This window comes from Carassius carassius, chromosome 22 (genome assembly GCF_963082965.1).
Source record: "Carassius carassius chromosome 22, fCarCar2.1, whole genome shotgun sequence".
In the NCBI taxonomy this organism is placed as follows: Eukaryota; Metazoa; Chordata; class Actinopteri; order Cypriniformes; family Cyprinidae; genus Carassius; species Carassius carassius.
This window is the reverse complement of record NC_081776.1, coordinates 11,107,356-11,119,973: the sequence shown is the minus strand read 5'-3', so window position 1 is coordinate 11,119,973 and position 12,618 is coordinate 11,107,356. Positions and strand designations below refer to the sequence as shown.

Here is a 12,618-nt window from a genome sequence, read left to right as displayed (position 1 = left end):
TCTGCCGCTTTTGTGAAATTCCTGCGGACTCATTCAAGGATGTCAAGGGGATTCTTTTCGTGAATTTTGAAGCTCTTCCATTTGAACATTTTCATTGTTAATCTTTGAGCATCTTCTGTTTAGTGTTGTTTTCAATGGCATATCACAAATCTGTTGTCCTTCCTACACCAACCATGAACCAGGTCTCTTCTCCATTAGCAACGTTATTATATATAACTAATCAAAATACAAGACTAATTAAGGCTAATTATTACATTTGATTATTTGTTTGTTTATTTTTTGCAAGAAACATCACCCTATTGATATAAAATTTGGGATCTGTAACACTTATAATGTTAAATAAATCCATCAGAATACATTTATATTTTTATTTATTTATTATTTATCAGTCAAACACATGGGGTTGGTAAGATTTATTAATGTTGCTGAAAGAAATCTCTTATGATCAAGGTAGAACTTATTTAATCAAAAATACAGTGAAAACCTTAATACTGTAAAATAGTGTTGCAATTTTAAACCTTTTCTATTTTAATAAAGTTTACATTGCATTTATTCTACCGTTTGCATAACTGCATTTTCAGCAGCCATTGCTCTAGTGTTCAGTGTTGCATGATTCTTTATCATTCACATGTGCTGATTTCTTATGATCAATGTTGAAAACCGTTGTCGAATAATTTTCCAGTATTTTTAGAATAGTGTTGTTACAATATCTGCCAGCAGGGGCTAAAGTTATGTTCATTTTAAACCAATCAGTAAACGCTTGACCATGACATCCCGTAAACGAGAGCAAAGTGATTCCACAGCAAAAAACGTAGAATGCTGCGTTACATAACCAAAGTGAAGATTTTCGAGAAGACCCGCAAGTATTTTTCGCTGCGTTTGAGACAGGGCCTTATGTTCATTCCACTGTACATGCTAGTCAACCATCAACATCTGCATGTGATCCACTGCTTCCTATATTGTGAATCTGTGCAAATACATTTATGCTGCATCTGTGCATCTGTGTAAACGTGATATATTTGCACTGATGTGGCTTCTGTGCAGTATAAAACAGCTCTAGCCATATTTAACCATAATACAGTTGGCTGACAGTGGTTGCTCTCTTTCCCCAACTTTCTTTTTCCCGTCTATCTTCGTCTCATATGCGTTCGTGCTCTGGATTGGTGGAGTCTTAATCCAAGGGTCTGGATCTTTTGCTCTAATCCCTGATGGAGTATCAGAAGGAGTCTCTCTTTAAGCTCGTGAGGGGCGTCTGTGTGTTTGTGAGTGGGTGGATATAGGTTTTAAACCCTCCCTAGTGTTCCCTGATGTTTAAATTAAGACTGCATACCTGTCTTCCATGACACCAAAACAACACCCTGTCATCATAGTTGGATTTATGAAAAGCAGGCTCGAATGAAAGAGACGGGGAAGTGAAGAAAGAGAAAAGGACCTGGAGAAGGACATAAACAAGCCATTGTGTGTCTGTGTTTTCCTAAACTGTAGCTGCCGGGTTAACGGTTTCGCTCTTTCTTTCTCTCCATCCCCCTCTCCATGTGTTAAGTTTGATTAGGTGACCACAGTTACATATTCCCCATAGGAGACAAAAAAGGGCAGCCGTTTCCTGTGAAAATAAAACGGGATACAAAGAGCTCTTTCAGGGCCTGGGCGGCCCGCTGCAGAAGCTCTTCCATGCCCCCAACACCAGCCTGCCTGACTCACAGAGACCCAGCTAGAGACTGACACAGGCCAAAACACACAATATTTCCACATCCTCCCAGCTTCTTGCGCTCACTGAAACCGACTTTTAATACACTGAGGCAAAATACATTGCTTATAAAACATAAAATGTACAACATATATTTTAAATTAATTAATTATTTAATCAATTGATTATTTAATCATTTAATTGTTTGATTTGAATGATTGGTGCCCTGGAGAAGCTGCACAACAGATCTTGTACAGAACTGTTTGCCCCATTTGTCTATAAACTTCTTTATTCTCAGTCAGTCAATAACCACATCTTGTTAAATAATACCCCACTTCCTGGATCAGATAACAAAAAATGAATGTCTTTTTTTATTTTTTGGTCAGAATTTCTTAGACCATGAATGCTAAGGCTTTTTTTTTTTTTTACTTGGACACAGTTGCAACCAACCAAGTTGAGGCGGATAGATCTTTGTGAAGAGTTTCATCTCTTTAAACAAATGCTCATCACCATTCAGAGACCAGTTTAGAAATCTCAGTGTTTATGAGTAGAAAACACACGCAAATCATGCTTATTAGCTTGATTAAGTCTCTCCTCAATGAATCACACCATTGTATGTTAATACACCCATAACTGAATTACTGTGACAGCAGCCAGCCATATTTAGTTCCCTGTGCTTGGCAGTTGTCCCAAAGGGAGAAGAAGGACGGTCTGCCTCATAAGAGCTCTCCCCTATTTAGACTAGAGGTATGAAAAACAAACCCAGTGGATGTTTACGCTAGGAAACGTCAGATGCAATACTATATATAGTCAAAGCTGAGTGACTCACGACCAATCAACAGATGTGGATGTTTTTGACCGATAAATATTCCATTCTTTGTGTCCAATTAATCAACTGAATGGGTATTTTTCATCAGTGGATGGTGGCTGTGGGGTAGAATGTTTCCCACATAAGGCCTTTGCCAGACTAACGCGTCTGGTTTTGTTTTCAGCAAAGGACCTGATTCCTCTCATTAAGATTGCGCTCTTATCAAGAACAAACGGTCATCAATATGGCCACACTCGAGCGTCAGATCTCCTGTGCTGAGTATCATTCGATCTGGTGAGCCGATTCTGGGTTGGAGGAGTTTTAAAGGGACGAGGAACGTTTGAGTGGCGTATAAAAGCTCCCTCTCTCCCTTTCTCTCTCTCGCCTTGATCTCTTACTGTAACACACCATCTGCACATCTGTCGCACGACGTTAACACTGCTCGCCAACACGGTCTGTTTGTCCTATTATCTATCTCCTCTTCCATTCTTTAAAGGTTAATAGAAAAATGCTTGCCACAAAAGGTGCTGTTGTGTAGAACCGGACCCCACTGTGGGAATGAGTAAATATGTCTCCGAGCCTTTCGGGATGGCTTTGGACAGGGGGGTTATTGCAGAAAATTCCTAGGCATTTGTTCTCAAGTGGATCTGCCGAACAACCGCATGTTGCAGCTAATGTGGGTGTGAAAGCTGCAATCTGCCAACAAAAACCAGCTTTTGTAAGTTAAAGCCTTTCGGAATTCGAGAACTCACTTTAGCGGTTAAAGGGTCTCGTTGGCGAGGAATGTTGCATTATTATGGGTGCAAATGTTGTTACATTTCTTTGAAAGGAATGATCAAAGTTTTCATATAGCGAAAGAAAACATGAATCTAGAAGTGTCAACAGGTTGACCTTAACAGTAACACATACAAATACTATATGTAGGTCTATATAAAATCTTGTATAGGAAAAATGGATGCTGGATGTTTTCATGTTTGTGTTTTTGTTTGCATCTGTCTGATTGTGTCACTCTAGGAGATTACATTGGTTTAGATGGGACTGTATTCATCAGCTCTATATTAAGGTTGTGGGACTGGGCCAATTTGGTGGAAAACACACATTCCCGAGGGAGCGACGTTACCATGAGATCCCACCTGGAACAATGTGATTCCACATGCCTCTCCGCCCCCGTCCAACCCTAGGTATCAGCAGCAGGAAGTCCCACACAGCCACTTCCTGTTGAGCGCACAAACAATGGCCATTGTCGCTGGCTGATATGGTGTGACCTCAGCTCCGTCTGCCATGCCTTGCTAACCATAAATCGTCCACCTTTAAACAGCTTGAATGGTGAAAGATTGACGAAACCGTGGCGCCGAGGAGCGCAAACAAAAACAGAACAGGACAAAAAACCCAGCTCGCTCAGAGCGTGTCCAGGTCGTAAACAGAGTCGTTTATCCGGCGGTTTTCACTTTATCACACGGGGTGGAAGTTATCAGATGTCTACAGAATCACAATGTGTTTCAGCTGTTCTATTGTCATGTGCAATTTCGTTTCAAAGCTTGGGTTTGGGGGATTTTACTTTGAGAGATGATAGACCCGATTGGGCCTGAAACATTTTGAATCACAGCATGTGAGTGAGAGGGTATCAGCGGTACGGTCCAGTAAATTGTGTAGCAACTCTGGGGTCAAGGCAAGATTACATAACATACAGTAGGTTCTAAAACAATTTCACTAGCATAAGAATAGCTGTAATAAAATAACTTAAAATCATTCTTATTATTATTCACATTATTTGCAACAGGACTGGATGCTGGAGAAGAGTGTGTTTCTCTGTGACTGTGAACCCCCCCCCCCCCCCCCCCCCCCCACACACCACACCACCAAGTCCCTCTTTCTGTACACAGCAGCTGCTGCCTTGATGCTTATGGGGATTAGACACAACTCTCACACAATCTGTCTCTCTGTCTCTGCTGCTCCCTAATGCAGCACACAGGGTTGTGGGGCTGCTGTTTTACCTGGAGAGGTGAGGTATCATTTTAGTGGTGGCATTCCCTTTTCACACAGCATTATTAGTTCATACCTAAGCCATTTCTGACAGTCGTGGCGAAATATCGGACACTGCATAAGAAAATGTGGGATTTTTGTGGCTCTGTTTGTGTGGGATCACCTTAAGTTTGCATATGCTTGTGTGTGTTGCATGTGTGCGTGAGTACTTTTATCTGAGGGAAGACGGTTTAGGTTGATTGAGTTTTGTCCCACCGCTAGCAAGAATATGTCACATTTTGACTTCTTTGTTCTGCAGTCAGAGCGGTCTTGTCACTTGCCCCGTGTGTGCGTGCGCGTGTTTGCGTGAAAGCTCGTTTTTGCACTCGCTGTCGGCTTTGGTTATAAATCATTCGCTCTATCAAGAGATGCTTTCTCCCCCCTCCAAATAATTCTTTAGTAATAAAGCTTTAATCAGACAACTGTAAGCTGGAGACCAAATACACCCATATATTAAACATCTCCCAGGCTGTTTGATATGGGCTGATGAGAGACTGTCTGCATTTGTATGCTCCTCTCTAAATCCCTTCAGCATTAATCACTGTGCCTATATAGCTATTTAGATATAAAAGAAAAGCAGACTGGAGGATTACCAAATTCCCATCTTAACCTCTGTGAAGACAAATAGGGGTCCCAAAACTCGCAAAACTTTATACCACATCAAATATTATGGATAATCCAATAATGAACCCCCAAAATGAACATTGCAGCAAGAGCATTTATAACAATGTGAGACAAATATTATTTATTTCCTGAATTCACCTACTAGGAGAAACTGAACTGGCTGTCTGTGAGCTGGGATGGTTTTTTAATTTTAATAAAGCCATTCAGTTACACCATGAGCAGATTTATTATGAAAAAATATCATCAAATAGATTTAATGACAGTTGGAATTCCATGAACTGATCACCTACAATGTAACATGTACAAATAAAAAAAAATCTTGTTTATAATAAAAATTTACCAGAACTTCACACTTAAAAAATGTTCCAAGCATTGTAGGGTGACATTTTGGTGTCTTTATGTTAATGTACCAACCTATTTGAGCTACTACTGTTATGTAACCACTGGTAATGAATTAGGCAATTCATAATTTTTACTCTCATAATTTGAGCAATATTTTACTGTACAAATATACACATTACTGTACAAGTATTCACACTAAGGTAGTGGAGTTAACTTTTTTTGAGTAATGTTTAAAAATGTTTTATAAAAATTACTAATAATTTTGTATAAGGCTCACATTTATCACTTATTATATATTCATATCATATATTATATATTCATATGGGCCTCACTCTCAGAAAAAAACAAAAGCTGTCACTGGAGCAGTACCTTTTCAAAAGGTACACTTTTGTACCCTATTTACATCTAAGGGTGCATATTAGTACCTTCTGAAAGGGTTCTTCCCTAGTGACAGCTTTTGCATCAGTTTTTATTTATTTTTCTCAGAGCGAGAACTTTGTGTGCATAAATAGACTTACACAAAACTTTTTATTATTCATATGGCTTTTATTTTAATTTGTTTTACATATTTTTTATAACACCTACTTATTTTGTTTTATTTTATTTAGTTATTGTTTGTTAAGTCTGTCACATGAGAAAGTATAATGAATCCAAATAATTAATTGAGGGTGTCAGTGACTGTAAGAAATTGAAGGATTAGTTCTGGACAGTTTCTCGGATGGAAAGCGCTGATATGGTTCAGTTGAACAGGACGCAGGATGCATAACTTTGCGTGTCTTTTAAAACTGCATCCTTCATTCTTTTGCTTGGAATAGAACAGAAGGATCCGTGTTTCAGACGTGGCAATGAGCTATACATGACTGTGTGTGTGTGTGTGTGTGTGTGTGTGTGTGTGTGTGTGTGTGTGTGTGTGTGTGTGTGTGTGTGTGTGTGTGTGTGAGAGAGAGAGAGAGAGAGAGAGAGAGAGAGAGAGAGAGAGAGAGAGAGAGAGAGAGAGAGAGAGAGAGAGAGAGAGAGAGAGAGAGAGAGAGAGAGAGAGAGCAGTCCTGCAGTTTGACCGTCAATGAACAATTCTCTACCTGCCTGCATTAAAACGTATCCACCGCTAGAGGTCAGTTATGACTATTTCTGATCACTGGAGTCTGTGTAAAAATATCCTCTCAAGCCGCTAGATCTGATTTACATGCTGTACCTACATTTTAATATATGCAACAGATTAGATTCAGACAAAATTCAAGATTCTATAAATGGCTACTTTAGTTTTTTTTCTTTAATTTTTTATTATTCTGCTATAATTTAACCTGTAAACGGTGAGCTTTTCCTATTTGACTTGTGCTGTTTTTAACTTAACTGCTCTTAACTGATTTGCCTAGAAGAAGGCTATCATCGTTGTTGTTTTGTGAAGCCCACAACAGCCTAACGAAAATACCCCAGTTATGTTTGCTCTCTTTTTTTAAACCTTGACTTTCCTGATCGTCTAACAACATGGGACAATAACATCAATGCTTTTTTCATTTATTCTTAGGGTTCAAGTTCACTATTTAAAGAATTTGAGGGTAATTTGTTTTCAAAGAACATCTTTCAATTAGGCTACAGCAAACTACGTAAACTAGGCTATGTATGTATTATCAATTAAATAACAAGTTATAATTGTCTGACAAATAGTAATTGACTGATATATTTACTTATATTATGTATTTATTGCTGAAAAGCCTTTTCACACCTTTGCTGCTGAACCCGAAATGCGCGTGTACGTGACTTGCGCCAGCCAGACTTAAAACAAAATATGATAACTTACTTCAAACAGACTTGTGCGCGTCTAATTGACACACTCGTACAGGTAAGCAGTTAAAAGTCAGTCACAACGGGCGAAAATCCCATTATTAATTCCTAAAATAAGATAATGAAGTAAAACACTTAATAAACCTGAGCAAAAGCTACATGAAATGTGATGTTTCACTCAAATAATAAATTGCATTAAACGCAGACCTTATTAAATAATCCACGGATGTTTGTTTGGATAGATGAAATCAAACCGGTAGCAAATTTCATTTTAGTGCAGATTTGTAATCAAATGCTTTGTCTCTAAGATCTTCTTTTGTTTTTATTGGCATGTGGCAAACTGTTTCATGATTCATAAAATGTTATGAATACTTTAGCCTACTATTAAATAAATTAGTATCAGTAATTATAAATATAAATACCTGAATAAACTAATTTTAAGTACAGCTGTAAATATGAGCCTATACGCAAGCCTGTAGCATGCTCGTAGGTGAATTCAAACAAACAGGGCGCGTGTGGGAAACTGCCACGAGCTCATGACGGGCGCGCGGTGAACACCTGTGCGCACCGGCACACAGGTATAAAACATTTCTCCATTTCCCGACAGTAATTTCAGCCAGTTTTATAGAGATTCACGCACAGCCAAGCCACTGCCGCACGCGAGAATATGACATGACTGTTATTGACGTTTTTAAAGTGCTCGCGCGGCACATGCGCCTTAATATAAAGCACCTGGAGGGGCTGCGCTGATTAGACCCCCAGTAAAGAAGGGTTAAAGTGCAAAAACTGACATACACGCTCACTCATACTTAGACATCCCAAATGCAGTCTTCGAGTGCGGGATATGGCTTACAGTCTGTGTTTAGACAGAAATATCTGACATTACCTGAAAGAGAAACTCGATACGAGAATGATATTCGGAAAGCACTTGAAGTAGCTACAAACGTCACGTCGCCTGTAGCTCGCGATGAGCCTCGTGTAGCGCTTCAGCCAAGCACAGTGTTTTGGATTTAAATGGTCCAATTTTGACACATGTGCTTTGCTCAACCGAGTATCGGCGCTAAGGTAGCCACTGTTGGCTCAGAGCCTGTTGTTTAGAACACGAAACAAATTGTCTTCTCCTCCCCCAAGTCTTTGCCTTTTGTAATTTGCTCTGGCGTTGTTGTTTGTGTGTGACCAGCCCCATGATTTCACCTCGTCCTTGAGAGACCAGCGCAAATCAACCCAAATAAAACATCCCGACCCTGTTCACCTCTCCCGGAGGGTCGTTTTCCTTCGAGACACGTGGACGAAGCCGTACACCGCATTAGGTGAGTGAATTGAGACCACATTGAACTTTAAACTTGTGATATGTGCGTGTGTTTTGCTGGTCGGTGTGAGCGTGCTCGGAGCCGCGGCTGTTGTTGAGCGACGTTAACGGGCAGGGACTCCGCGATCTCTCCTTCTCTCTCAACGATCTTTCTCCCTTTCCACAGTCATAGTACTCCAGCTGGGATTAGAGCGCGTTTCTCTCTGTTCATCAGCAGCTCGATCACTCCTGTCTCAAACCACTGCAGATCTCAATCCATAAGGAGTCAGTTAAACCATTCTCATCAGCTCAGAATTGATTACTTTTCATTTAGGTACATTTGGCTATATGTGCACACGTGCATTTATTAAACTAATATACTTGATGCCTTTCCTCCAAATTCAGATTTGTCACTTTGAAGATTTGATTAAATGTTTTCTGCAAGCCCAGGGGCTATTCATTATTTTGGAAACAATATAAAGTAGAACAAACACTCAGAATTAAGATAAAACAATAATAAGTTTACAATGTTGTAATTAAAAAAAATTATAGGACACAATAAAAACTTTATTGCCTTGTTGAAAAATTAAACTGCCTAATATGAACAGAAGGCAGATGTGCAATGGTGAGTAGCACATATGATAAATTATGTAGTCCCATAGTGTTAAACAAAGTGGATTTTATGTATTTGTAGTGAACTTAAATTTTGAAAAATAAGTTCATGGTTATCCTGCTGATTAGAGGAAAGCTATTATATCAGCAAATGCATCTTTGAATTGTTGGATTGAAAATCACTTAATTTGGGGAAACGTAATTTGAATATAAAAGGCTTTGTGACATTTAAATAAGACATGAATATTATTTGACTTATAAAATTCAACTTTATGGAAACTTTCAAAACAGGACTTTGTGATGTGCATGTTCAAATTAAGTTACACCAATCATCATTTTATAATTTTAGGCATGTACTGTATAATCTATCAATCTATGTACAGGTTTTTTTTTTTTTTTTTTTTTTTGCACTTACAAATTTGACTTGTGCATAAAAGGTATGATTTAAACAAATATTTGAATAGCTCTTAATGGTGTAAAACAGATCGCAGTGAACTCCATAAATTCCAGCTGCTGAGTTCACACATAAATCTAATGAAAAATTAACGCTGTCTTGTGTTGAGGGGAGAGAAGTAATTTGCTCGAGTAAGTCATATATTACTGTGTTGGCTCTAATACGTTGATGATTGATTTCAGTGTTCACAGATTCATAAATGTTGTGATAAAGTAGCCAGATAATCAACTGGTGTGATTTTTTTATAATTTATTATAAGAATTAAATGTAATGTAATAGGAAGACAAGGGCTCAACAAGCAAAAGAGAAATAAAGTTCCTACGAATTCTAATGGAAATACACAATGATATTTGTTGTTTTGCCAATTAATCCAGCTTTTCTTTTTAGTGGGGTCATAATGAATGCACCGAGGCTGTTCCTTTTTTGGCAAACGTTTATTAAACGTTTTGGCTATTACCCACAAAGCATTGCCTCATAATCCCGTCATAATATGCATGATGAGTTTTTTTTCCCCTCATTTTTCTCCTTTCTCAGGCACTTCTAAGAGTCTCTTTTAAGAGAGATTTTGTGTTTCTTCATTTAAAACTCATTTACTTTGTTCTGAATGAATTATTCTCTAAGTACATAACCAGACATTAGATCTTGGATGTTGCTGGTTTTAAAACCAGAACTCAAATAGAAACCTTGAACATATCATGCTGTAATAGTTATTTTAAGCTGTGTTAGTCGCAGAGTTTCTCCATATCTCCATGCAGTATCAGGGATTGGTTTCCGATTGCAGGGAGGGAGAGAAACATCACTGTGCATGCTCTCTCGCTCTCTCTCTCTCTCTCATTCACTCCTTTCATTCAGATGGATAAATTCACATTGGACTTCAGATTATCACTTAACTGGTTCTGTGAATACATCACTCAGACACAGCAATATTATAGACCAGGTATGTTCCTTATCCCTAAGGCCACATCTGTACTGACACTCAAAATAAAAATCATGGCTGTTTGACTGAGTGTAACTCAATTTTAAAAAGTAAAACGGACAGACCAAGAAAAGTTTCTGAGTGCTTCCTAGGGGGAATTTCTAAGAGCCAGGACTTAATTTTCTGTTTTTTTTTTTTTCAATCACTCGTTTTCTGAAGTAATTTCATAGCATTGTTGAAAAATATTTCCTTTTGTGTCACATAGATTTAGAACAACATGATGGGGAGTAAATGATGTCAGAATTTTTGTTTTGGGGTGAACTGTCCCTTTAAAGGTATGTTGACACGCAGGAACAGAAGAATAGATCAGAATCCTTTTCACCCGCCGCATCTCTTCTGTTGTCCATTTGAACTGCATGTTGATCACAGGACAGGAAACGGTAAACAAATTCTTCAACATGTGGCGGCCTGCTAGAGCATTCTTTTCCTTTTCCCTTTCTCTCTCTCTCTTTCTCTCTCTCTCTCTCTCTCTCTCTTCAGCATGAGCGAAAAGCTTGCACTTCCTCCCACCTTTCTTACTTACTCTCTTTCCCTCTCTCTCCCACTCCAGTAAGCCAGCAGGAAGATAGTGCTAGCAGATCCTGGACTACGCTGAATAGCATTTGCCAAGACATATGAATTATAAGGCTAATGGGCTTAAAAGGCTTGTCTTAACATTGTCTCTACTTAACCATGCAGAAGCTGGCTTATAGAACAGCAGAAATTGATTGGGAACCATAATACCCCAATTTTGAGGTCAGGATTAGAACGGATGAAAGACACTAAGTTCCTTTACGAAACCATAAAATATTCAATTGTTGGCAAATTGAGAGATATCTCTACCCGTTGCTCTCCTCTGGCGAGCCGTCTGCCAAGTGCATTGTGATTGTGTTTTGACATACAACTGATGTGATTCTTCTCATAACCACAGAATCTGGGACAGGTCATCATTATCATGAGGGGTGAGTTTCTGGGCTCGGACTGTGCAGGCAGCCCAGCAGTGAAGCACTGGCCATGTGTTCAGGCCGTCACTCTGGTGGCTTTGGGCCGAACGTCTGCACAGCTGCGTGTGACCCATGATGCTCTCGCTCCCTGCCCCAGTTCAGGGCTTGTATGGGTCTCTGATTGGATACGCGTGCATCTGTGCTGTGTGCTTATTGGTTTTAAGTGCTTGCTGAACTCTAGTGGGGTCCAGTGTTTGAGTTTAGTTCGATGGGATCTGAGGATAATTCCTGGCAGTTCCAGTTGTGTGGCAGGTCAGCTTCATGCCCCGCTCCCCTGCCCTCTCTCTGCACTTCTGAATAAATGAGCTATTCTAGGACATGCAAATATCCAGAAAGCTGGAGAAGTCTGTGGAATATGTTCAGTGAAGGTTTTTTTTAATTGTATTTTTTATGACTAGTTTGGGTCTCTTTTACTAACCTTGTGTGTGAATGAATTTGTTCATTAACTTTGTGGAGATGTTTTAATGAATCACCTGTAAGTTTGCACTTTAAACATTTTTTCTTCTAAATTTAGGATAAACTTTGGGCCACAGTGTGTCAGTGGGTGTCATCCCATTAATATATCCATCTGCAAAAGTGAAAATGTGAATAATGTGCAACAAAGGTTTGTAATTTGCATTTATTTAAAATAAGTTTCATATTTTAGTATGAAACTTTTTCCTGTGCTGGCAAAGCTGAATTCTCAACAGCCATTACTAAACTCTATATCATGTGTCACAATAGAAGTAGTGGTCACACTTTATTTTAAGGTTCAATTCTCACTATCAACAAACCATCAACCATGACTTCTGTCTCAATAAATTCCCAATTTGCTGCTTATTAATGGTAAGTAAGTAGTTGTTAAATTTAGGTATTGGGATTAGGGATGTAGAATGTGGTCACACTGAATAAATGCTTTATAACTACTAATAAACAGTCCATATGTTAATAAGGGGCATGCTAATAAGAATCTCGTTAATAGTGAGAATTGGTCCCTATACTAAAGTGTTACAGAAATTGTAAGATTATAAATGACTTTACTGCCACTACATACTTTTAAT

The 12,618-nt window shown here is 38.8% G+C and overlaps 1 protein-coding gene across 5 annotated transcripts in view; it reads left to right on the top strand.

Moving 5' to 3' along the window:
- Positions 1 to 7,742: 7,742 nt before the first annotated feature.
- LOC132098931 (transcription factor SOX-5-like) overlaps positions 7,743 to 12,618 on the top strand; it is a 219,239-nt gene continuing 214,363 nt past the window's right edge. For 4 of the 5 annotated variants that reach the window (XM_059505234.1, XM_059505232.1, XM_059505233.1 and 1 more), the window contains exons 1-2: positions 7,895 to 8,330; positions 8,446 to 8,575. The gene's annotated coding sequence lies outside the window, so the exon portion shown is untranslated. Of the gene's footprint in view, positions 7,844 to 7,894; positions 8,331 to 8,445; positions 8,576 to 12,618 lie in introns of those variants that run through there. The other variant, XM_059505235.1, reaches the window with a different exon arrangement.